Raw genomic sequence first — 27,639 nt, 5'->3', positions numbered from 1 at the left:
AATCTTTCAATTTAAAACTGTGACCCAAAATAAATAAATAAAATAAAACTGTGAACCATAAATACTGAAGGAATTGTATTTTCTTTAGAGCACTTAGAATAATGAAGAAGATAAAAGTGAGATATTGATCCATCTGCAACGATCATCTTCCTGATAATTGCAACAGAATACATTATAAAGCATTAGCTAAGCCTATTCTTTATAATCCATGAAAGAGAATTAACATTTTCATCTTTAAAGGAGAAAAAAGTCTGTTTGAAGGCATTCAGTCCTGATCATAAATTGTTGAGCTTTTTGAGAACAAAGAAACATGCTCCGGTTCATTTCAGCAGTAAAAGGATTTTATTTTAAAAAGAATTTAAACAGCTAAAGGTCACTGAAGGAGGCCCAGAGATGGATTGTAGCCAGGGAACAATGTCTCTACCTGTACTGCAGAGCCGCTCCAATGAAGTCATCAGCATCCCCTCTCCCAGGGAGCCTCTCATCCCTCCAGACCCCCGGCTCCCAGCTAGAACTCCATCCACAGCCAGACACTGGACATTCCCTCCAGACCCTCTATGACTGCAGCCTCAACAAACTGATGTCTCTGCCTTCATCCTTGCCGGATGAATTATGTGCAGAGCTTACCTCTAACCATCAGTGATTTCCAAACAAATTCAGGACAGATGTGCCTGACTGGTAGACCTAGATTCCATGGTTGCATTCTAACTATTACATAGAGTGCTGGGAAAGTAAGTTTCTGACTTCTACGTTAGAGAGAACTGCATTCATAAAATGGAAAATCACCCCGAATATGAAGATAAATATCAACCACAGCTGCTAAGCCTCAGTCAATGAATAAAAGAATGCATACATATTTTTTTTTCTAGGAGTTTTATGGCTTCAGTTCTTCTATTTAAGTCTTTAACAGTTTGCATTTGTGTATGGTGTAAGGAAGTCGTCCAGTTTGATTCTTTCACATGTTGCTGTCAGGTTTTCTCAACACCATTTATTGAAGAGGCTGTCTTAGATTAATTGACCATATAAGCTTTTACACAGCGAAGGAAACTATCAACAAAATGAAAAGACAGCCTACGGAATGGGAGAAGATATTTACAAACATATCTCTGATGAGGGGAAAGATTCCAAAACGTACAAAGAACTCATACAACTCAACAACATAAAAAAAAAAAAATGGACTCAATTGGAAAGTGGGCAGAAGACCTGAATAGACATTTTCCAAAGAAGACAGATGGCCAACAGATACACAAAAAGATGATTAACATCACTGATCATCAGGGATTTACAAGTCAAAACCACAATGAGATACCACGTCACATCTGTCAGAAGGGCTACCATCAAAAAGACAACAAATAATCAGTGTTGGTGAAGGTGTGCGGAAAGGGAACCCTTGTGCACTGTTGGAGGGGGATGATAAACTGGCACAGCCACTGTGGAAAATAGTAGAGATTCCTCAAAAAGTTAAAGGTAGAACTGCCATATCATCCAGCAATTTCACTTCTGGGTGTTTCTCTGAGGGAAACAAAAACCCTTATTCAAAAAGATATATACACCCCCATGTTCATTAGAGCATTATCTATAATAGCCAAGATATAGAAACAACTGAAGTGTCCATCTATAGAAAAATGGATAAAGAAGATATGGTACAATCAGTGGAACATTACTCAGCCATAAAATAGTGAAACCTTGCCATTTGCAACAATATGGGTGATGTAGAGGGTATCGTGCTAAATGAAATAAGTCAGAAAAAGGCAAATGCCACATGATATCACTTATGTGGAATCTAAAACACAAACACACAAACCAAAATGAAAACAAACTCACAGATAAAGAGAACAAATGGTTGCCAGAAGGGAAGGGAGGCTGGGTAGATGAAACAGGTGAAGGAGATTAAGAGGTACAACCTTCCAGTTACATAATAAAGAATAAATAAGTCATGGGGACGTAATATATAGCATATGGAATGTGGGCAATCATATCACAATAATTTTGTATGGTGACTGGTGGTTACCAGATTTACTGTGATCATTGCATGCTGCTGCTGCTAAGTCGCTTCAGTCGTGTCCAACTCTGTGTGACCCCATAGATGGCAGCCCACCAGGCTCCCTCATCCCTGAGATTCTCCAGGCAAGAACACTGGAGTGGGTTGCCATTTCCTTCTCCAATGCATGAAAGTGAAAAGCAAAAGTGAAGTCGCTCAGTCGTGTCCGACTCTTAGCGACCCCATGGACTGTAGCCTACCAGGCTCCTCCGTCCATGGGATTTCCCAGGCAAGAGTACTGGAGCCACTCCTAGGCTTCTGTTATTCTGTGGGGGAAAAGGAGAGAGTAAACTAAAATCGTTTTCTTTTGGCTGGTGGTATATTCCTCCCAGTCTACCCTTCTCCAATGATCACAGATAGAAACATTTCTAGCCTCAGAATCCAGGCCCCACCTCAGGCCCAGGGAGTACCACGCATAAAAAATGAACCAGTCTTCAAAGCAATGGTGGGTTCTAGATACAGCTGAGCTACTAACCAGACCTGGGGTTTTCTATTTTTTATTTCTTGGCATGTATCTCATCTTGGCTGCCAAGCTGAAGACTGCTTGAAGACAGGGATCAGATTTTTGTCCACTGTGTATCCACACCTCCAGGAGGTAGTCAATAGAAATTGGCTGAATGCAATGCATGAAAGACTTAGAGGGCTCCAGTTTACCCACCTGCAAAAAGGAAGGCATCAGACTAAGTAATCTGATAGGTTAACAGAATTTTAAAGCAAAAAGGGACTTTAGAACCCTCTGGTCCAGTGGTTTTCAATTCAATCAGTTACAATCCAATTTTTATAGTGCATGCAAATATCAAATCATTATGTACTATACCTGACACTAACATAATACTGTACCTCAGCTATATTTCAACTTCAAAAAAGAAAACGTATAGATGAATAAGGGAAACAATGAGGAATGCTGGTAAGTTATTTAGATCAATTCCCCAACTTCACAAATGCAGAAATAAAAGCACATAGACTGGAAGTGACTTATTCCAAATCGATTTCTTTTCATTCTAGACAATGAGTTTTTCAACTCACAGAGAAGACAAATTCCTTGGGCACCCCTTTCTTCCAATTCCACCAAAGACACATTTAATTGCCTATAATATTCATTCTTGTTGAACCCAGATTTAGCCTCACATTCTTTCTCAACACAGCCCACTGGGCAGCCACAACCGTAATTGGCACAAGAAAGGAAAACTATTTGCCCTGCCTGTATTGCACCAGGCTGACATTCACTCAACAAATTCTTAAATGAGTCAATGAGCAGAATAAGTTTTAGTAATAATATAATCAACACATTGAAGTCCACAAAGGATCTTTTAGGTTATTTGTTAGAGGATCTCTTTGAGAATTAATGTTTATTATGCCCAGTTGCCTCTATTTTGGTTACTGGCACAAATTCACAATTTGTTTACAACAGTTAATAAACACCAGGCTTCAACTTGTTTTCCTCTGAGTGAATGAGAAGAGCGGGGCCATTGTTGGGGCCATTGTTGTCTTGCCAACGATGGCGCCGCTCTCCTCATTCACTCAAAAGAAAATTCTTCTCTTTGTGCTACTCTCCAGCCTCAAAGTGAGTGAGATTATGGCTTGGGAGGTGTGTCTGTCTGGCATGGGAGGTAGTAACTGCAAATAGTCGCTGGGCTCTAGTTATCTCCTTTTGGAAGGGGGAAGATGGCAAATCAACTCCCTACCTGCTGTCACTGCTGAAACCCAGTATATTGAACTCTATTTAACTGTATTTAACCCAATGAGGAAACAGGCCTGGTTTTCTATGCAGATAATTCAGTCAGTAAAATGAAATCTGTCTAAAGTGGTCACAGGTTTTGTTTTTATAAGGTAAGCTTTAGGATATGAATGGCAGGAACTTCAATTCAAGCTGGCTTAAGGAAATACAAGGAACTTTATTGTTTCATTGAAAAAAACACGGAGGAGTGGATTTAGTTCCAGGACCTCAAACAAGATCACCTCTGGACTTTGCCATCTTGGCACTGGGCCTTGTATTCAAGCTTCATGAAATAGCTACTGGGAACTCCAAATTCATATAATCCCAGGCTCAAGTAGATAGCACTTCCTGGTAGCATCTGCATAGCTATTGTTACTCCCTTTGATGGGAACAACTTGGTTTATGAGAACATTTGAGCAACAGTTACTATGGCCTGGGTGATTCAGCGCTCTGATTGGCCTAGATCATGTTTCCACCTAGATTTGAGGTTGGAACCAGCACTGTTACACCTAGAAATAGTGACTGTCCACAACAAGGGCATGATCAGACACTCTCCAGCAGGGAAGAGATGGCATGCTTGAAGGGAGATTTGAAGAGAGTTTAATGAAGGGACCACACATGAGGCGTGGGCAACAGTATGGAAACCAACAAGGAATGGAGACACTCTCAGGACTGGGGATAGTGGGGAACCAGTACCACTCCTAGGGCTGAAGGACAGGGGAGGGAGCCAAGCCTGGACTTGCATGAGAGGTACAGCCACAGGAACAAAACACCAGTCAGGGCTGCGACCACAGGAAGAGGAACACAGCCACTGCCAATGCACAGCCCGAAAGATAGGAAGTAGATGGACTCAACTCCTCCACCCTCTCTCTCCCCCCAGCTCCTGATCTCTTGCCAGTGACTCCTATTGGCCAAATCTAATCAGAAGCCAGAGGGTGGGGAGTCCTGGGTGACACAGTTTGCAGAAGTCAGCCACTTGAGACAGAGAGCAGGGTGGAAAGGGCTATAGATTAGATCTGGAGAGCCATCAGAGAACAGCCTGAGACTGTTCCTCTAAACTAGGGATTAGCAAATGACAAATGGGCCATGGGCCAAGTCTGGCCCACCACCTGTTTCTATAAAGTTTTATTGGAATCCATTCAATAGGCAAACATTTGTTTACTTATTATCTATGGCTCCCTTTGTGATATAACATCAGAGTTGACCAGCTGGCCCTTTACAGAATAGATTCACTGGTTCCTGGCTCAGTTGGGTCAACTCTACTGACTCCAAGGACTGTAGCCTGCCAGGCTCTTCCGTCTATGGGATTCTCAAGGCAACAGTGGAGAGGGTTGCCATTTCCTTCTCCAGGGGATTGTCCCAAACCAGGGATTGAACCCCGTTCTCCTGCATTGCAGGCAGATTTCCACTTATTCCAGATCCCTGACCAAGGTCAACACATCCACTGAGCCTGACACCTGCAAGCTTTTCAAACAAGCCTTTTTTTTTTTCCAAATAAAAAAATAAATGACTGAAAGCACTGGTGTCAGTCAACATGAGTGACCCTGAGCCTCAACCCTCTAAGATAATTGAGACTACAAGCCCCTCCAGCTGTTTTCATGTATTTCAGTTCCCTGTGTGGCTTACTACCTTCATCTGTGGTTACTGCGGGAGTCCGGTTTTCTGTGTACTTCCTGAGATCTGTCATTACCTTGTCACCCAGTTCAGTTCATATGGACATTTTCCTTGGCTGCTATATTATTGTTCAGTTCAGTCGCTCAGTCGTGTCCGACTCTTTGTGACCCCATGAATCGCAGCACGCCAGGCCTCCCTGTCCATCACCAACTCCCAGAGTCCACCCAAACTCATGTCCATCAAGTTGGTGATGCCATCCAGCCATCTCATCCTCTGTCGTCCCCCTCTCCTCCTGCCCCCAACCCCTCCCAGCATCAGGGTCTTTTCCAATGAGTCAACTCTTTGCATGAGGTGGCCAAAATACTGGAGTTTCAGCCTCAGCATCAGTCCTTCCAATGAACACCCAGGATTGGTCTCCTTTAGGATGGACTGGTTGGATCTCCTGGCAGTCTAAGGGACTCTCAAGAGTCTTCTCCAGCACTACAGTTCAAAAACATCAATTCTTGTATATGTCCAAGTCCTTCAGTTCATCTCTCATCGCTCTTAACTAAATAAAGTTCAAAATTAAAAAAAAAAAAAAAGCATCAATTCTTCGGCGCTCAGCTTTCTTCACACTGTTACCCCTTGCCAAAGTCCTGAAACTTAGAAGAGGCTATGCCTCTAAGATATTTTCATACTTTTTAGACTTTGAAATGGGAGCCTGCTCTTTACATTCTTATATCCCTTCCTTATGGCAACTTGGGACAAGAACTTCAGAGGCTAAGGGCTCATTGCATAGCGCCATCAATTTTTTATTGGAAACTCTCTTTCCTGTGCCATCAACGGAGGTACCAGCGTGGATGCAAGCATCTGGACTCTTTCCTCTCGGGAGGAATTCCTCACTACCCAGAGCAAGCCTCACTCTGCTTTTGTTAATGGGTGTTAATCTTAGCATTGCAACTCCACATTCCTACCCATTCATTCAACAGGATGTCTTCTAGGGGCCCACTAATAGTTCTAACTTTTAATAGGTGCCTAACACTCATCTTTGGGCTTCCCTGGTGGTTCAGACAGTACAGAATTCACCTGCAATGTGGGAGTCCTGGGTTAGGAAGATCCCCTGGAAAAAGGAATGGCTACCCACTCCAGTATTCTGGCCTGGAGAATCCCATGGACTGTTTAGTCCATGCGGTCACAAAGAGATGTACACGACTGAACAACTTTCACTTCAACAACCATCTTTACCAACCCATAGTTTTTTGAGATGAGGCACAGCTTAGCTACTACTTTGTGACCTGTGACCCTTGCCTTACATTTTCCTTAAAGTTGTCTAAAAATAGCCAGTCTATATGAGCAACAGCAACAAAGAGGGAACATGTACAGGCAACATGGTACCGTGACAATTTAACTGAAGCCCAAATTAATCCAACAGTTAATGATGCTGTATTAGAGTTCTCCAGAGAAATGGAACCAATGATCAATATATATCTCATATATTCTATATCCTATAGTCAATTCCTTACAGTAAATCTGTAATGCATATGTAAATATGCATGCATACAAACAGAAAGAAATATATGTAAATACATATATAATATATATAGTACATCACATATATACTCTATATATATCACATATATGCTCACATATATACTCTATACATCACATATATACTCTCTCTATATATATCACATGTATACTAACATATATACTCTATACATCACATATATACTCTATATATATCACATATATACTCTATACATCACATATATACACACACACCATACTCCATAAAGAACTGGCTGAGAAGGAGACTGAGATTATGGACACTGAGAAGTGCCACCACCTGCCGGCGGGAGACCTGGGGAAGCTGGTAGTGCAGTTAGAAGGCTGAGATCTGGAGTCAGTGGTGTATATTCTCGTCATCTGAAGGCCTGAGAACCAGGAATACTGAGGGCAGGAGATTTCTGTCCCCTCTCAATAGTCAGGTAGAGAGTGGGAATGCTTCCTTCCTTCGTCTTTTGTTCTATTGCAGACCTCAGCGGATTACCTAAGGCACGCCCACACTGGGGAGGGCGATCCACTTTACTCGGTCCACTGATTCAAATGCTAATTTCTTCGGGAAATACCCTCACAGGCACACTCAGTAGTAACATTTAACCACACCTCTGGGCGTCCCCTGATCCAGTCAACTTGATGCATAAAATCAACTATCACAGATGTGCACAGCCATCTTTACTGTGCTGTATGGCGATTGGGCATGGATGGTACATAAATGCTATAATTGCTAATTTTTACTCAACTCTAACAGGGGTTAGCAAGAGAGAGGAAGAAGAAAACTAGGAGTAACTGAAAAATGCTCTGTCTTTAAAGACTCCTGATAGTATTTACAAATGGGAGGCATGTTAGGGTGCCTGGAGAGACAAGACAGAATAAGATGGGGAAGAGGACAGGTGGAAGAGAGGCAGGATGAGCTGGGAGGCAGGGGGTCCCCTTGATTTCAGGTGGCCTCAGCTGCAGCAGCTTGAAGCAGGGCTCAAGTTCCCCGAGCACAGACAGAGGCTGGGTCCCGATGGTGAGAGCACCAAATCCTAACCACTGAACCACCAGGGCAGTGATCAGACCCTACCCTTCAACTTTGCAGAAAAGGATTCCCACAAAGCAGAAAGGAATGAAACAAGTATTTGTTAAAAGGAAGAAGAGTACAGTACGTGTTGATAGACACATGGGCAGACTCCAGAGGGACAGTCCCTGAGTCGCACCCTCATGGCAGCTTGAATTACCTTTATGGGGTATTTCTTCTGGTTTCCTTTGGTCAGTCATTTTGATTTGCCTGGTTCAGAGTCCATATTTTGTATATCTCAGGATTCTCCCATGTGTGCACACACAACTCTTGGCCAAGATGGGTTCTACTGCAGAGGCCTATGGGTAGAGTATCTCTTGGCATCACTCCCCTTTGACCTCCGAGGAACCGCTTTGCCCATGTGTAGTCAGGGAGGTCTCCTGACCTCGAGAAGGAGAAATACATGGTCTGGGCAGGGTCCAGGCTCCTCTCTTAACTGTCCTGCTACTGTCATCTTAGACTTGGTCCATAGAGCATGAATCTCCTATCACTTTATCCTGGGGGGCCATCTACCTCCCACCTCACCAGCATTGTCCACATGGCCTCTGGCTGGGGAAAGAACTCTCCAGAACTGGAGGGGAAGACATGGGACACTGAGAAGAGGGGCCGAGACTCCTCCAAAGGGATTTCTTAGGAGGCAGCTAGCTGACTGACAGGGTACTAGAGGCAACTTTGGCAAGATACCTGCCTGGGCACAGTTTAGTAGTAAATATGCTGCTATGGCCTAACTGTCTCTCAAGATGTTGTGAATTGGAGCTCACGGGCTCATTAGCTCATTTGCTCATTGTTCATTAGCAAAAGCCCCTGATTATTTATCTTATCCAAGTGAAGAGCCCTATTTCAATTCCCCAACAGAAAACAATCAAGCTTGTGGCTGGATAATGAACAGAGAAAGCAGCCTTGCCCTTCTACCAGGTGAAGGCAGGAGGAGACACCTGCAACCCAGAAGAGGGGCCTCACCCAACCACACCTGCACCCCCATCTCAGACTTCCAGCTCCAAAACTTTCTGAAGCTCAGCAAAGAAGGGAAACTCTTCAAGACAGTCTGTAAAGCAGCCCTATTAGGACCCACTTTAACACTGAGGAAATGCAAACCTAGGAAGACGTGCTTTTGGTGTTTCCCCGAGATCACACAGTGCTTTGGACCAGAACTGTAACCCAGCCGCCTGACTCCCACCTCTAGTGCTCTAGCAAGACTGATAAACAGCTCCCGTGGATGACAGTGGTGCTGGCACGGGCATCCCATTGCAAATCCAACCAGAACACAATAAAGTGAGGGCCTTCCCTGGTGGTCCAGTGGCTAAGACTCCGTACTCCCAGTGCAGGGGGCCCGAGTTCGATCCCTGGTCAGGGAACAAGATCACACCTGCCGCAGATAAAGATCCCGCACGCTGCAACTAAGACCTGGTGCAGCCAAATAAATAAATGTTTAAAAAAATACAACAAAGTGAGATATTCTCACGGTACTCAGGAGAAAGACCACAGAGCAGATGGTAAACTGGCTGCCACCCACACGCTGTGCATACATTTTTCCTGTTCTGCACAACATTTTTTAAAAAACTAGCTGCCAACATTTTAAAGTTGATCTGTTTAAATGTTCAGTTTCTGATGTCCCTGGGAAGAAACGGCAATATCTGGCCCTCTTCCTTCCAGGGCAGTATTTCCTTGGGGAGGAATAGTTGCAAGTAGCTCAATGGTAAAGAATCCACCTGCCAGTGGGTTCGATCCCTGGGCTGGGGAGATCCCTTGGAGAAGGAAATGGCAACCCACTCCAGTACTCTTGCCTGGAGATCCCCATGGATAGAGAAGCCTGGAGGGCTACAGTCCTTTGGGGTCGCAAAGCGTCAGACATGAGCACGCACGCACACGTGCCCGCACAAGCACACACACTCATTGCCTCTCTCCGTCTCCTGCCATGGCATCTGCCACCCTCGCTGCGTGCCGTCTCCAGGTGGAAGGTGCTCTTTCACATGGACCTGGCAAGGCCCGCGTTGCTCATTTACAACACCTGCCTCACCTGCCAGCTTTTTGCTTGTGACCTCTGACTGGGGAAACCGCAAGAGCTTCCTGCAAATGACTTACAGGCTGGGGAATGGAAGAAGCTGACGCAGCACTGCAAAGAAAGAGCTAGAACCAATGGGGAGGGGAAAGGGCATGGGGGAGGGAACATGGAGTTCAGCTCAACGTCAGAACAAATTCTAGACTTGACTTCTCAGCCCTGGAACTGTCAAAGAAAGTGTTTGGACACAGTGGAATGCCTGTCTATCAGGGAAAAGGAAGGATTCCTCCACTGCCAGGGGGGCAGGACTCTATCCCCTTTAAGGAATTCTTCAATGCTCAGATTTAAAAACACTTTAATTAGATAACACAATCATATCATTTCAAAAATGTTAAAAGGTGTACAGTGGAAAATCAGACTCCTTCCACTTCTATCCCTCGGGGTTCAGCTCCTCTCCAGGAAGCAGCCATTGTGCCTTTCATTGGTCTTCCCAGAGGCATCCTGTGCCTGAGCTCACGATTTACTTTTCCTGACATAGTGATAATTCACTATAAAAGAGGAAGCGGGCTTGCACACGGATTCTCAGATTTACCAACACACACACATGTTTTCCAGCCCTCTCCTGGGAATCTTCAAACACACACAGCCAATCACAATCATCTCCTACGTAACACCCTCCAACGCTTCTCATGGTTCCCTGAACATAGGACACACTCTAAGCAGGCTGACAAGGAAGGCCCTCTGTGGGCTGCCTGCTGCCTCCCCTTCAGCGTTCCTTCTTGGTAACACCATCTTTGTTCTGCCCAGGCCGAACTGCTCTTGTTCACTTCCTGCTGGGGAGCCTTCCCCTTCCTCATCTCCTCTGCCTGACGTGTGCTGTTCCACACACTGCCCGTCCCTCACTTGTTCAGGTCTCCTTGGCCCCAGCCGTTCATTTACGGAGGTCTTCGTGGCTGCCCAGACCAGGTGAGGCGCCCCTCCTCCTGCTGCCTGACTCTGTGTCCTTGTCCCTGGTTGGAACACTCCCCACAGTTTAACACAATCACACACACAACTGCCTGTCTTCCCAGCTAGGCTACATGAGGGCCAGTCTTCACTTAACAACGTACCCCCGAGCACTCAGCACCCATCTGACACAGAAGAGACACAAAAATATCATTATTGAACCAACACGTGAGACTCACTAGAGAGAGAAAGCTCACACCCTACCCCATTCCTGGCACAAATATAGGTAGGTGGCTGGGTAAACTGTTATCTCAGAAGAAAGCAGTCTTATGGTAAAAACTTGATTCCAAATGTCCACCCTCTGTATTTAAAGATAAGTCACACCCTATGAGATGTGAAATGAGGATTTCCTTTGATCTAGTTTCTGCCTAGCACTGAAAAGCTTTGGTCCTCTGCATTCTCTGACAAACAAAACTCAACCTGTAATAAGCAGCCACTAAACTGGTCATAATTTTCTGTACTGGGAACAAGAAACCAACCAACCAATGTTTAGAAAGGGCATTTGAGAAAATGAAAAATAATTTCTAGGAATACAATGGGACCCACTACTTGGTACCCCCAAACAACCATATTTAAGAACTGTTAAGACAACAGGCCTCAAATGGCATCACTTATGCTAAGCCCCACATCACCGTACTGGGACTTCATTATATTTTTGGCTCTCCCAGTAAATGGAAGCTTAAACCAAGTACTCAGGAACCACCTGGGCAGCACTAGTGGGGTCTCTGCCTGACAGACCCCTGCCCGCCCCTGAAGGAAAGTAACTGCATTAACCACCCGCTTCTGGGCCTAGTTTATTTCCCTCATCCCTGCTCCCTTGTGTTCGTAAGCCTTTCATTCCAAACAGCTTCTAGAGCTCCTTTCTTTGTACTAGACTGGATGCAGCTTGGCTCGAATTGACTTTTCCTCAGTTAAACTCTTAAAAATTTTAATACGACTCAGTTTATCTTTCAACAGTTCTGTTAGTAAGAAGCAGAACCAAAGGAGACCCCGGCGGGCCCAAGAGCAACGACGAACAACCAGACATAGTACCTGCGGAGCTGGGAGTTCAAGGCCTCCCTGCCCCAGGAGCTGCTGCAACGGTCCACGTTGGAGCCTCTGGCTTCCGCCTTACTAGCTTTCAGGGTTCACATGAGCGTTTCTTTCTCACCCACACTTTGGAAAGGACCGGAGTTGGGGTGGGCCTGACTGAAAAATTGGATTGAGTTCAGGGTGCAGCTGATTCTGATGGGCCCAGCGTGAAGTATCAGTTCAGTCGCTCAGTTGTGTCCGACTCTGCGACCCCATGAATCGCAGCACGCCAGGCCTCCCTGTCCATCACCAACTCCCGGAGTTCACCCAGACTCATGTCCATCGAGTCAGTGATGCCATCCAGCCATCTCAACCTTGGTCGTCCCCTTCTTCTCCTGCCCCCAATCCCTGCCAGCATCAGTGTCTTTTCCAATGAGTCAACTCTTCGCATGAGGTGGCCAAAGTATTGGAATTCCAACTTCAGCATCAGTCCTTCCAAATCAGGTGAACACAATTTTGTCTTAACGCTAAATGAGCAGGTTAACCTTACTTTAGGAAACCTTACGAAAATCTTTAATTACAGTGGGCACAGCTGAGAACTTTACTTGAGTAAGCCTATCCATTTACGAGATGCCTTAGAGAAAAGTGAGTCTTAGCCAAGCGTTTGCCCGAAAAGGTAGAGGGAAAATATATTTTCCTCCCTGAAAGGAGGACCTGTATATCTCTAGTGACCAGAATGAGACCTGCCGGGACACCCCACACACTTGTGTTCCCAGGACCCAGGATCACATCTGCCGGATTGGATGCTGCCTGATTGGATACTTGCTCAAATAAACTCTCAAAATGTCTAATATGCCTCAGTTTATCTTTTAACAGAACCTAAAAATAACTGCTTCCTATTACCCAAAACTCTAAACGCCAGCTTCTAAAAAAAATATACCTTTTAGAAATGGAGAGAAACTGAGATTCTCCATCTGGCTACTCACATTCTCTGTGATTCATCCTGCTCATCTTTCTTCTCTGTGTGTATTTGCTTAGTTGCTCAGTTGTGTCTGACTCTTTGCAACCCCGTGGAATCTACCAGGCTCCTCTGTCCAAGAGATTTTTCCAGGCAAGAATACTGGAGTGGGTAGCCATTCCCTTCTGCAGGGGATCTTCCTGATCCAAGGACTGAACCCCAGTCTCCTGCACTGCAGGCAGATTCTTTACTGTCTGAGCCACCAGGGAAGTCCCATTTTTCTGCTAATGCCTCTCAAGCTCGACAAGCTCCTCGGGCCACTCTGGGCTCTCTGAGCTCACTTTTTCATCCATGAGGATTTCTTTCTTCAGCTGATTTGGACTTGGTGCTTTAATTAAATACTCTATCTCAAATATATAGTTCTTTTCTCAAAATGTTACTTTTTAAAAATTCATGAAAAGATAGAACTTCATAGCTGTCATGGCCCACAGAGCCACCATTCTCAATTTTTAAACTTTGTTCAATGTGGAGAACCATTTGGGTTATATCTGAGTCCTTAAGACGTTGTAGTCTGTGTGTCAGATGAGCCCTTGAGAAAACGTGGGTAGTGAGACTTGGAACAAACAGGCCCTGTGGGGCATGGGCGCAATGTCAACAAGCCCAGGCAGATGAAAGGTTGTGGAGCTTCCAGAACATGTGAAAGCTTCGACTCTGTGGTCCACAAGAGAAGCGGGTCACGGCAGTAAACAGCTCCACTCAAAATACCATAAGGTGGTGAAACGTAGCCAGAGATTGAACCATAACTGTGGGTGATTTTACAGTCACTGAGAGACATTGCCCTGCTGGAGAATTGTATTTAGCCATTGCTGGCATTTTTACTGTTGTTTTGAGTCTTTTAAAGTTTTTAATATTGCCACATCATAGTCTGCTCTTTGAAAGTAGGCTGTAAACACAAGAAGAATGAGAATCATCAACTTAGAAAGAGTATCAAGCAGCCACCCCCACCCTCCACCCAGTCTCCTGTTTAAGGCTAAGGAACTGAAGTCTTAATATACTATCATGTAAGAATTGAATCGCCAGTCTATGTCTGACGCAGGATACAGCATGCTTGGGGCTGGTGCATGGGGATGACCCACAGAGATGTTATGGGGAGGGAGGTGGGAGGGGGGTTCATGTTTGGGAACGCATGTAAGAATTAAAGATTTTAAAATTAAAAAAATTAAAAAATTTAAAAAACTAAAAAATAAAAAAATAAAAAGAGAGAAGGGATTTGAAGTGGAGCAACACAGCTGGGGTGGGGTACATACAACCAGGATGAAAATTCAGGCCTCAGGACATCCAGTCATGATTTTTCTACTACATCTTATTTCCTCTCTGTGTCTATAAACCTAGGTCATCAGGGCTAAAAATGAGTAGACAAGAACTGGCAAAAGACAAGGACTTCATCACATGCCTCCCTGCACTGAAGATGTGTCTCCACTTGGTTCTTGCACTGTGGACCTTCTCCTTCAGGGCACCCAAGATCACAGAGATGGAACTCACCTAAATATTTGCATCGAGAGTCAGACATTTTGTTCAGATAAGCATGACTTCAGTTGGCTTGTCCTTGTTTTGTGACTTAGGGCACCCTTATGTAATACGTGATGTGTCTTCCTTAAGGAGAGTGAAGTAGGGAAGAGCAGGGCATGTGGAATATTTGGAGCTGATGGCACAGGAGTGGAGAACTAGGGAATGTGCCTGGCTCAGCCCTAGACCCCAAGGGGAATGGCAGGAAGCATAGTTTATGGTATCCACATTGACCCCTGGTGTGCTTCCTGCAGGAGCTGGTGTATAATGGGTTTCAATTCAGTGGATTGACTGAGGCAGTGGGAATCCAGGTGAAGGAAGATATTAGTAAAAGGTATTATAAAAAAGGTATATATATGTATGTAATTAAAAGGTATTATATAAAAGATAAACATATTATTTAAAGGTATTAGATAAAGGTATAAAAGGAAGGTATATTAAAAGCAGGTAGGAATTTGTGGCATGATAACTTGATTCACAGCAAATCCACCTCCCCTGGTTGAAGAAGGAGAGCAGCCTCCGGCCCACGGGGAGAGGGGTCTGGGAATAGGCAGGCCAGAGTCTGGTGCTCACCTAAGCAGTCTGAGGTTTTAAAAGGGGATCCAGTTCCAGCAAGATTGTTGGGAAGTGAGATGACGGAGTGAGACAGCATCAGTAAGGACTGCTGAGCAGGGACCCTATGCTTAGGGGCATAGGAGGCACCAAAGATGCAATGGAGAACACGATGGAGGAAAGGTGTCTGTTTTAAAGAATATTACGTCTAAACATTTTTTTTCAAAGTTTAATAATTTGTGCTTTAGAGTCAAGAAACAACCCACAAATGTCCACCTGTCCAAAACATAGGAATGTTTTATCTAAATTCCCATCAAGATGTCACGGACCAAGTCTTTGTGTGTCCCTCCAGTTTCGGGTCTTGTAAGTGTTCTCCCTGGTGCCCCAACCCTGGACCCCACAACAGTTTGCAGATCCTGCTGCTTGTTGCCCTCCAGCCTCCCTGAAATGCCTTGAGATGCCCTTCCCTTCCTCACGTTCTGATGGTCTAATGGACCATCTTGTTAGTCCTTCCACTCTGTACCCCGAGAGTGGATCCCTCCCACTTTTATCCAGCCACTGGATATCTCAGTTAATGTGTTTATGACCAGGGTTCATATTTGCTGTTACATACCAGGTTTGCTGTGCCTGTTGTAAAATTATTCAATTACTTTTGTACAACTTGATTAAAAAAAAATTGCTATCCGGGGACCCTCAATACCCCTTTCCCCCGGGTTCCCACTCAACCTGGCCCCTCCTCTTGCACTTTCCGGATCACCCCAGGGTCTGGGGAGATTGACGTTGTGAGATCTTCTCTTGTTCCCACCTACTCTTGAGAAATCCAAATGTGGGTCAGAACCCAGGCTCAAGTCTGCTGGTTTATGAATCCTTTGGCTCCTCTGAGACTTTTCTCACCTGTAAGATGGAGATGGAAGAGATGGATGTCCGCTTGCAGGGGTCCAATAAGATTGCTGGGTTGATGGCCATATACGTTCAGATGTCAAGAGCTAGCCTGTGGTCATTTTGAATAAGACAGAGTGAAGCAAGGACTCTGAGAAAATTCCGGATGGAGGGAACAGGCCTGGCCAGCACCAGCCACTGGCTCTTGGGCTGACAGATATAGCTGCTGCTGTCACTGCCAATCCTCTGCTACCCAGCGGCCAAGGCTGGGGCCGGTGAGGCCGGACCTTGCTTCCCAAAGCCTATGTAGTGGCTTAATTGGCACCAGGCTTCTTATCTGACTTTAGTCATCTAAACTCTCCAGGAATGAGAGAAAGCACCATTTTCATCGCCTTTGTTTTTGTCCAGAAAGGTTGAATGGGTGGGTGAGTTTGAAGGCTGCAAAGCCTTCTGAGAATCAGAGTTTCTTGGAAGTTTTTAAGAGTCCAGGCACTATTTCCTGGAAAATGTGAGGTTCCTGGGGTTTATTAGAAGCTTAAACTTTTGGTCAAAGTTAAACATCTAGATAAATGTTCCTGGGAAGTGTCATCAACACCTTCTTAATTGGCTGTCTTGGCACCATCTCAAGGCTGTGGTTTCTACTTCAGATGCTGGAGCAGGACCAAGCCCAGCTCAGGGTCTCCTTCTGGGATGGAGGATAAGTAAGAACCTCCGGCTTATGTTTCCGAATTAGGGACGTAAAAGGAGCCTGGCTGCAGGAATCGCATGAATCATATTTACATTAGTGTTGGAAAGTGCCTTTCTCTCCAAGAGATTATATTCCTTCAAGGGCTCCCTCCTCCGCCCCCATAGTGCAGGTGAGAGGTGAGGTAAGAAAACTCAGCTCTTCCTGGATGGATACCTTTGCTCTGGGCTCCAGGGGCCAAGGGCCAGGACCAAGGAAGTCCCCTGTGAGTTTGCATCCAGATGCGCAAGAGCATGGACCACAAGTAGAAAGAATAGCCAGGGACTGCCCCTCTCCCCCACATGTCCTCTTAGAAAGCTCTCCTCCAGGTTGCCACCTCCCAGCCTGCTTGGAGGAATTGAAACCTAAGTTCCTGTAAGCACAGTGGAATGACCTCGCTCTAAAATTCTATCTGGCATTCCTTCCACTTTCCTGATATTTCATCCCTTCTACTCTTCAAATGAAATGGTAACTCACTCCAGTATTCTTGCCTGCAGAATTCCATGGACAGAGGAGCCTGATGGGCTACAATCCATGGGGTCACAAAGAGCTGGACATGACTGAGTGACTAACACTTTAACGCCCCAAATGAGGCCATATGAAGTTTTTGCCAGAGTGATGGGTATTGAACAGCAGATAAGAGAAAATGGGACCCTCTCCTGACTTTTTCTTTTAAAAGTCCTTAAAAGGAACAATAGTGACAATAAAAATTCAGAGCATGAATAACAGATTTGGAAGATCCCATGAGAAGGAGGAAATCTGAATGTTCTTCTAATGTGGGGTGGAGGTGTCAACTAAGTGGGGAAATTACAATTCCTTGGGAATTTGCAGAACTCCGGGAAAGAGGAACCTGCATTTTCTTCTCAGGCACAGGCTGGGCAGGTGGTAGAAAGCCAGAGGAAGAAATGGCCCAGAGAGCTGTGTGTGTGCAGGAAGGCTTTACGTAAACAGGGAGCATGTCCTGGGCCCTGGTGAACTGCCCTCTGTGTCTGAGAGTGATGTGCGATTAATAGGGCCCCTCAGACAAGCTCACTAAGTTTCTTGCAGCTGAGTGTGACTCATGAGGGAAACAAACATAGTTAAAAGGATGGGAGTCTGGAGGATCAGCAGTTTGAATAAGAAAGGACTCAATGGTGCCCTGCGTGGATTGGCAACTGAGCAGTGGAGCAAGTGAGGACATTTTTGAAGTGAGATTATATTTCCATTCCTGCTCCCCCAAGAGAATGCAAGTTTTTGATATAAATCAAATTACCTAAGCAGGTTGACTGATATTCTTATACCCTATTAAGAGTAGAACTCCACTCTTGGAAAAAATTAATAATACATGGATCCACTGAAAAAAAACACTGAAAAGATATACATCCAATGTTCACTGAGGTTCCCTCTGGGTGTTGGAATTACTAGCGCTCTCCTCTCTCCAGTCTCTCAAATCCTTTCCTTCTTTCTTTTCCTTTCTTTGTATCTACTTTTGTATTTTTTCACAATGAACTATTTTCTAATCTTCTACAATAAACTTGTTTTGTTAAGAGAAAGCAACACAATAGAATAAGAAAGACCAAAAAATAACCAGCATCCAGGGTTTATTCCATTTCCTTTGGGGGATGAAAGAGTTCCCACTGACATGTGTTTGATTCTCCTGCTAGACCTGGGACAAGCTGAGGATCTCCTGTGTGCTCTGGACTATACTTCGCCCTTTCTCAGCTTCCATACATACCTAGGATCCAGCTTTTCTAGAAAAGAAAAATCTTTTCTAGAAAAGGAGAATCTCCAAGAATCTTCTTTGCATAGGCCTACTGTTTGTGTCTGCTAAACTAGTTTTTGTTGTTCAAAGTTTGGGAGTATACAGGTACATTTAAGGCGCTTGCCTCCTTTATACAAGCAGGATGCTGACTCCCTTACTTGTCTATACTTGGGAGGCTAAAACAACTTACACATTTGTATCTGAGGGCAAAATCTAAATTATACCAAGGGAATTTATCAGGAGGGGGGGGACTGTGTTAAATTCTCATCTCTCTGGAATGTGGAGAAATGGCTAAATTAGTCATGTTCCGTCTCAGGCAGAGAACCTACCCCCCTCACCCAGCTTGATATAAACTTCTGATAAGAAATTTGAATAACCATCCAAGTGAATTACCTGCCTTGCATGTTTCTAATCACTGTCTGGAATCCCCACGGCACCCAGGATGCCTCTGAGGGGTAGCTTGGCTCCTGCACCACTTTATGAAAACTCAGAACATGAAAATTCTATTAAATCTTAGCCTATGGCTCAGCAAGTAAATTTATTGCTCCCCACAAATCATATTCATTCTGGTTTCAAAGTTTTAGGCTGAAAGAACTTTGCACTTTTCACACTATCTATTACTACCCACCTCAGCCCCTACATATGGAATAATGAGGAAAAGACTCAGGATGAGTCCTGATGGCCTTCAACATATAGAATTTCTAACAGACTGCCTGATACTGTGAGAAGTCAAAGATCTGACTCCTTTCCCCCACTCTCCCCAAGACATCCATGTCCTATCGCTTCTACCGCCTACACGATTCTGGAATGAAAACAGCTTTCCTCCATCTTTATAGTCACGTCCCCAGGTCAGACAGAGACACTGCCATCCTAGCGTCCCACCTGGCCTTCAGTGGCTGCCATCCTTCTCACATACAGATGTGGTCCTTCCCTGGCCCCTTACCAAGCTGTGCAGCAGACCCCCATGGCTCCTAAATCTCCATGGCTTTACGGTAGACCCTCAACTCTTTCTCGTGGCTTTCAAGTTTTTTTCTTAGAAGCCAGCTTCACCAGAGGCCTGTGGGATGATAGGTTTTGCTTGGCTCACACAGTGCTTTTTTTTTTTAATATAAATTTCCAGTAGAGCCAATGTCTATAAATTTGAAAGCTTTGTCTACAAAGCCCAACGTATGGCTTCTCTGGAAAAATCGGGGTATCTGGTAATGCTGGGCACAGGCCCCCACATGGAAAGGGCCTCCCATGTGGATTGGGACTTTGTCTCCAAGTCCTCCCAGCCTGAGCCACGCCTGCTGTGTGCCCTTCCTCCGGCTCACAGAGGTCACCTGTCTGATGCTGTGGACAGGTAGGCTCTACATGACGGCCCTGACGAGGCTCCCCTTCCTTCTCTTTCTTCTTGCCTGCCTGCATGCCTGCGGGGAGAATCTGCGGGGCTAACTTCTCTCAGTCGGCCTCACCCCCTCATATGCACAATCTGGGCTCTCTCTCACCTCTCTGCTCTGTAGTTGAAAACCCACCTTTGGGAATGTCTAATTCCAATTCATTCTTTGGGTCTCTGTTTAAATACTCTCTTTCTCAGGAATGTCAGCCCCGATCTCCTCTGCCTAGGCCCCATCCCCAAATCATGTTTTAATTGTCCCTCCATAGAATCCCCTATGGTGTAAGAACTAAATTTGACACTCAGTATTACTACCTGCTGCCTTGACATCTGATAAAATCAGGGAGGCCTCAAATGGCATAATGGCAAGGTCCCCTCCCCACTCTGCTCCCATGGATAGATAACTTCCCTAAACAAATAGCCCTCTTTATCAACCCCCACCCCCACCCCAGGTGCAGCTCCTGCTTATCCTTGAGCAGTGGGTTTCAGTTCCCTGCCAGCTGACGAACTATTCAAACATGCCAGTCACATCCTCCTGCAGGAACCAGGGGCCTCCTCATCCTCTTGATACTACAAGCCTGCCTGTCACAGACCCTGATGGTTCCACTTGGCTCCTGAGAGCCATCTTTGTATGGTATGTGGTATCTTCCCCAATCCCCACCCACCCCGCCATGAGGATATGTGGTTGCTAAACTGCTATGTCTCAGCTGTCCAGTGCTGAGGGTCATATATTCAGTTATCCCCATAACCCTACGCTGGGAATCCCTCCTCAACAATAGGGTGCCTGGGAGGTGACTAAAACAGCCCATATGTACCATAACTGCTTGCTTACTTGCCTTTTCCCCACTAGAACACTGACTCCATGAGGGCAGAGACCAGGAGGACAGCAATGGGTATATTGTCTGCCTCCTAATCCCCAGTACCCAGCACAGAGACTGGCACATTCAATAAACTCTTATTGGTCATCTCAGCAGGGTGGTAAGGATCGTATCTGTAGAAGTTATTCAGCCAGAGCAGCAGAAATAAGCATCTCTCAGAGACTTCAGAGGCTTCCCCTGGGTGACACTTACTGCACTTCTCAATTCTTAGGATTCTGTCATTTCAATAGTTTCTCTGTTCTTCATGGAATTATGGCAGTCCATATCTTGCTGAATAGGACAGGATAGAAAAGCAATCATCCTTCATAACAAAACAAGTTTTTTTTTCCAAGATGCAATCACTAATGTTAAATAGCCTTTGTTTTCAAGAACTAGGGACCCAGTTCAATGAGCAGGACATTGCTATGCAAAATATGAAGAGGCTGCAGAAATGAGCCCATTTGTTCTCAAGCGCACTATCACAGCCTCTGGTGTGTACTGGGGAAAGATAAACCCTACCATCTGTAGATGGTTTAGTAACAAATTTATACCATTTCCATGTGTGAGTAATGCAGTTGTCGAAATGAATCTAATCAGAATGCTGTTGTAGCAGGGAGGATGTTCTCACTTAAATTCAAAAAGCTTTTCCATCATTGCCAGATTTTTAAGAATCAAAATCCAGCTGACTTTCTGCAATATGCCACTTAAACATCTTGGACATAAATTTATGTGCTAAAATAGTAGCAACACCATTGAGTTTCTGTGAACATTGTAAAAATCACCCTGTAACCTGACGGTAACTTAGAGAGGACATACTTACAATTTAAATTTCAAGAATGTGTCACTGCTTTTTCTTTCATTTATTGAGTTAAAACTCAAACTCTTTTAGAGCCATAAAATATGCAATTGATGCCTGTCAGACCAGTCAGAGAGAGAATGCCCAGTGCTTCATGGCTAAGCTATGCCTACACATGAAACTAATTTTAAGGTCAATTCATAATCTGATCAAAACTTTGGCTTCAGTAAATCTTACTTTGGTTCAAACTCTTATTTCAGGGATGAGGAAGGAGGTCCAACAGAGAAAAATAATCAGGATAAAAATGCCAGCTCTCCACAGGGGACAATATAGCAGATTGGATCAGAGCTCAGGCCTTAGATTTCACTACTCTGGGTTCTCATCTTGGCTCTGCCACTTATTAACTGACTCGATTTAAACTTAACTACTCCCAACCTCATCATCTTAAAATGGCAACATTGAGAGTACTTATGCCATTGGTGATGTTGTGAGCATTAAAGGGGTAAATGCATACAAATGCTTATCATAGCTATTGGCGCTCAAAAAGCATCTATAAATGTTAACTATTATTGTTATGGTAAATTGGTTTCACAAAATGTCCTAGCAATGAAATCCCTGAAAATTTGATTCTGCAACTGACTACTGGAATCTGGAATTTGCCTCTTGGATTGCCAATGGCAAATTGGATCCCTACCATTTCTCATGATTTAATTAATGAACTGTGCCAATTTCCAGAAGAGAGAAAGCCAAAGAAAAGTAGGGATGGTGTTATAGACAATAACTCATTGTGAAACAGGAAGGGCATTACCTTTCTAATCATTAAGGAACTGAAAACCCAGCCAAGCCATGAAGCCCTCTAGGTAAAGGGGATCTTCAGCACATAGAGGTGGCTGCAGACTGACTGGAAATCTCCCTGGATCTAGGAGCATCAGCCCCAGGCATCACGTGTTGTCCCTTGGGGCTTGTCATGCCATGAGTGGTCTTGGTCATTTGGAGTCCAAGAAACAAAGCCAAGAGTCTGAACTGATGGTGGGCATCTAGAGCAGCCCTGAGGCTTCACAGTTGGATAGTTTTCACTATGAAACCTGACATAGAATTATAAGCCTTGGCATAGGCATGTTTTTATCCCTCTCTTCAATTTCTGTCTTCCTCTAACCCTGAGTTTCTGCAGCACCAGAACACATCAGTTAAGACACTTATTAAAGAAGATAGACAAGATGATCCTTCAGAAAAGGACAATCACTTGGATAAAACCAAATTAGCCCAGTATTCTGACAATTATCTCACCACTATTTATAGGAATACAGGTAAGAAAGTATATTCTTCTTTACCTCCCAAGAGGCAAGTACTTAATGGGAAAAGGGACACACAACTTCTTTATTGTAACCTCCACATCTAAGTTGTTTCAGAGTAACATAATCTACATGTACAATTTGGAAATACATAAACATCCTGTGGGCAGGAATCATGGTTATATTTCTCACTGCTGTATGCAAAGAATCTAGCCCAGTACCTAGAACATAGTATATATTCATGAATATTAAAATAAATGAATGAATGTATATGAGCTCACTCACTTTTTCATTTTATCTGAAATCTCCTTCTATCTTTGTCCATTCAATAAATTTCAACTCACTCTAAAAGTCTCTGTTCAATTGGCATTCATTCTGTGAAATCATTTCTTTCATTTCAGGAAGGAAAAGACCTCTTCGCCTCTGTTTCCATACTACCTAGAACATGCCTTCTTGTAAAGTTTTCTACATGCAAACAACAAAACCCATTCTGGCAAGTTGAAGCAGAAAGTGATTTGTTAAAGGATATTGGGTGGCTCACAGAATTTGGGGGACGGATGGAAAACCAGGTCTGAATGCTACCTGTGCTGTGCTATGCGTAGTTTCTCAGTCAGGTCCGACTCTTTGCGACCCCATGGACTGTAGCTCACCGGGTTCCTCTGTCCATGGGATTCTCCAGGCAAGACATACTGGAGTGGGTTACCATGCCCTCCTCCAAGGAATCTTCCCAACCCAGGGATCTAACCCAGGTCTCCCACATTGCAGGCAGATTCTTTATCACCTGAGCCATCAGGAATGCTACCTACTTAAATTTAACACCCAGGAAAGAGCTTGGCCATGCCAGCTGCTTGAGAGGGGCATGGTAGCGGCTGCTGCTCCTTAGCACTGATTAGGCAGTGTAGATCTGAGGATGTAAGCTTGGCTACTGCTGCTGCTGCTAAGTCACCTCAGTCACGTTCGACTCTGTGTGACCCCATAGACGGCAGCCCACCAGGCTCCCCCGTCCCTGGGATTCTCCAGGCAACAACACTGGAGCGGGTTGCCGTTTCCTTCTCCAATGCATCAAAGTGAAAAGTGAAAGTGAAGTCGCTCAGTCGTGTTCGACTCCTAGCGACCCCACGGACTGCAGCCTCCCAGGCTCCTCCATCCATGGGGTTTTCCAGGCAAGAGCACTGGAGTGGGGTGCCATCGCCTTCTCCTACCACCTCAGAATTTCTAGACAGCTCTACCACTCTCCTAGTCAGAAGATTCCATCCTCCTCCCTACCACTACCACCTCACATTGATCACTTCTGCCTCCGCTTGTGCCAGCACATCCAAGTAGAAGAACGCAGACCACATACTTGATGTCTCGCCACAAGGGGTTCTATTCACGCAGTCACTGTAGCAGAGGAAGGTGAACTGGAACACACGCAGAGTGAGTCATCCGGCTCTCTATGTGCCATACTCCATGACACCGCCTGCTCCTTCACTTGGTGTGAACTCCCTAAAATCTGAGAGAAAAAGACCAGCACCATGGAGGCTCTGTGCAAAAAAATCCAACATCTGACCAATAGGAGTTCCCAAGAGAAAAGAGAGTAAATAGGAGAGAAGGCAATAATACAAATTAATTTTCCAACACAAAAGACTAGAGTTTCCATACTGAAAGGTGAGAATTTAAGAAGACCCCTCCTAGGCACATCTCTATGAAATTTCAGAACACCAAAAATAAAGACCCTACTAGCTTCAGAGAGAGAAAATGGTCACCTACGAAGGACAAAGAGATGGACCGGCACAGCAACACTGGTGCTGAGAGGAAACGGAACAACAGCTTTCAAACAGAAGAGAAATGGTCTTTGACTTGAGTTCTGTCCCAGATAAAATGTCATTAAATAATGATGGCAGAGTAAACATCTGCCATCATACAGGCAGGCCCCAGAAAGTTCACCTCCTATGCATTCTTCAGTTGGGAGTTACTGGAGAAGATGTGCTCCAATCAAATTAGGAATTAGATCAAGAAAGAGGAAGTTATAAGATCCAGGGAGAACCAAAGGGAAGGAAAAACAGCAGCTAGTTATTAGTCCCAGAAGGCCATCAGTCTACATGAGAGGAGGGAGGTAATTGGAGAGTTCCTAGAGGACGGCTCTGGGGAGAAAAGAACTTCCATAAATTACAGAGTATGCTAGAGACATTTTAGGAGCATAAAGAAATGATAAAGGCAGAAAATACAAAAATTAAGGCAAGTAGAAATTCCAGGAAAAATTAAAAACTGTGAGAAGATGAACTGCAATCATTGCATACTGCTCTCCAGAAAGATAATGCTATAAGGGCTGTTTAATGATTCTCCATTTCTAAAATCAGCAGGACAAAGCCTGCACAGAAACACCTGGATCATGTTAGTGTTAAACTACAGATTCAAATGAGATTTGCAAGAAGGAAAGAGAAGTGAGAAGAAGGAAGGGGTGGCCATGAAGTATGACATCTTAGCAATCGAGGAATCTATAGTATATATCGTGAGTAATAGCACCTCAAGTTCCTTTGGGTCATTTCCCCTCCACAACCTGCTGGCTGAGTGAAACTCTTCATCCACAGGATGGATACTCTCTAGCCAATGGGTGAGCATGTGGCCCAGTGTAAGCCAATCAGGCTTTCTCTTTCTGGTAAATTAAGAATCCCCACTAATTCACATCAGGCAGTGCCCTAAAGAGATGGTGCATTCATTCCTGCTTCTTAGATTCCCAGAACAACTCTTATTCCTTGCTTTTCTAAAGCCTGACTCTTTAGCAAGAACTGGTTTCCATTGGTAAGTTGTATAAGCAAATAGAAATTCAATTAGAGTTTTAAATTTCAAAATCTGGGAACTCAAAATCATGATGTAAGTATGAAGGGTGAGGGACTAGAGGAGAGATTAAAAAAACAAAACTCATATCTTAACAGGAAGTTGGTGTAAAGTGTAAAGCTGATAAACCATGAACAGGCAATAAAATTATTTCTCAACGTGGAGGCAACCACCAGAAACTTTACAACTTTTAAAGTGAGAAAGAGAAATGGTTTCTGGAGAAAAAGAGACCAGGCTAGAGAGAAGTAGAAAAGGAGACTATTTCTTTTTATCATAAACTTATCTTCTCAGTTTTTCCCCCTGTGTGTATGTATTAATTGATACAAAAAATTTAATGGTAAAGAGGTGGGAAAATAAAGATTGTTTGGCCTGTGTATAATGAAGATGGCTCAGAATTTCAGATCCTTCTCAAATAGACAGAAATCAGCCCTGGAAGCTGTTCTAGAAACTGTCTCGGACTCCAAGGGAGGAAGCTAAACTCCCTCCATTGGTGGATCGCCACTGGACTCCTGGACTAGCCAGAGGTCGCTGCCTCCTCTGAATGCCCTCACTGGGCCCCCACCTGTGGATCATCTCAAGCATGTCTTTGCAGCTGTTTGCAAGCTCAGAGTAGCTAGCGCAGGACTCAGGGGCTTTGGTTTGTTCTCTGCCCATCTCCTTACCCAACCTTCATCCTGCTTTCTGGAAAACCAGAATTAGTCTTATCTCTACTCTCAAGAGGAGAAGGCAATGGCAACCCACTCCAGTACTCTTGCCTGGAAAATTCCATGGACGGAGGAGCCTGGTAGGCTGCAGTCCATGGGGTCGCTAGGAGTCCGACACGACTGAGTCACTTCACTTTCACTTTTCACTTTTATGCATTGGAGAAGGAAATGGCAACCCACTCCAGTATTTTTGCCTGGAGAATCCCAGGGATGGGGAAGCCTGGTGGGCTGCCGTCCATGCGGTGGCACAGAGTCAGATACGACTGAACTGACTTAGCAGCAGCAGCTACTCTCAAGGGAAAAAGAAAACAACATCTCCATATCTTTAAAACCATAAGATTTGTTTTGAATGTGAGTCAGTTTTTACTGGTTTTTCAGGGCATTTTACTGATAAGACAAGGAAAGACATCCATCAGTACTGAAGGTGTGGAAATGGCACATTTCCCAAATTAGAGGAAATCAGAAACCTTAAGGTATGTTTGTCTTTTTCTACCAAGAAGAGCTCTGAAGGTGATTGAAGCCAGGCATGGAGATTTCCAGGCAGGGCAGACCCTGTGTGTGTAGATGGCTGACTATCCCCAGGAAGAGGATTGGTGCTGCAACATTAGAATTCAGATCAACCCTCACCTATGACCTGAGTCATAATCAGAGGCAAAAGGCGGCTACACATGTCCTTTCCCCACCTTCACACTCCTGTACCCTTGGGTGAGAATCCAGCTTCCTTTTCTGCATTCCTCTGCCATGCCCAGTCCTAGTTCTGAACGATGGTGGATATTCAGAGGAGAGGAATGAAGAAGTGTGAGGATGAAAGAGTGAAAGTGAAGTCGCTCAGTCGTGTCCGACTCTTTGCCACCCCATGGACTGTAGCCCACCAGGCTCCTCCGTCCACGGGATTCTCCAGGCAAGAATTCTGGAGTGGGGTGCCACTGCCTTCTCCAGGAGATCTTCCCAATCCAGGGATCGAACCCAGGTCTCCCGCATTACAGACAGACGCTTTACCATCTGAGCCACCAGGGAAGCTCAAGGATGGAAAAACATGAGCAAAGAAACAAGATCAGTTAGAGCTTTTCAGGCTACAGACACACTGGAGTCAGGTAAAGAACTACTCACATTTTAAAGCAAGCTGCCCAGCATTTCAACATGTCACTGAGTCATATCTGGGAATTCCCAGAGGTGTCTCATATGTACTCATGACAATTTCCTCGTCCTCTATTCTGGTTCTCCCATTTAGATGTTTATTTCTTGGCTAAATTAGCAATTATAATATGGGAGTGATAATTCTGTCCCATAAGAAAAATGCATACAGTCACTGAGCATGTCCGAAGAAATATGCTCTGTGAAACTGAGGTATTGTGACCTTTATCACCGTGCAGTGCCTTGGACAGTACT

At 44.6% G+C, this 27,639-nt stretch overlaps 1 long non-coding RNA gene across 2 annotated transcripts; it reads right to left on the bottom strand.

Annotated features, from left to right (window-relative positions):
• Positions 1-323: 323 nt before the first annotated feature.
• On the bottom strand, positions 324-27,639 carry LOC138437258 (uncharacterized). 2 transcript variants are annotated; one of them, XR_011255844.1, is made up of 5 exons: positions 27,361-27,639; positions 24,072-24,221; positions 15,960-16,056; positions 12,976-13,890; positions 324-2,699 (listed from the first exon to the last, which is right to left on the bottom strand). It is a non-coding gene; the product is annotated as an uncharacterized lncRNA (long non-coding RNA). The 2 variants fall into 2 exon arrangements; XR_011255843.1 differs by lacking the exon at positions 324-2,699 and having other exon boundaries at positions 11,890-13,890.

This window comes from Ovis canadensis, chromosome 3, assembly GCF_042477335.2.
Source record: "Ovis canadensis isolate MfBH-ARS-UI-01 breed Bighorn chromosome 3, ARS-UI_OviCan_v2, whole genome shotgun sequence".
Taxonomy (NCBI): Eukaryota; Metazoa; Chordata; class Mammalia; order Artiodactyla; family Bovidae; genus Ovis; species Ovis canadensis.
The sequence above is the reverse complement of the archived record's forward strand: the minus strand, read 5'-3'. Positions and strand labels throughout refer to the sequence as shown.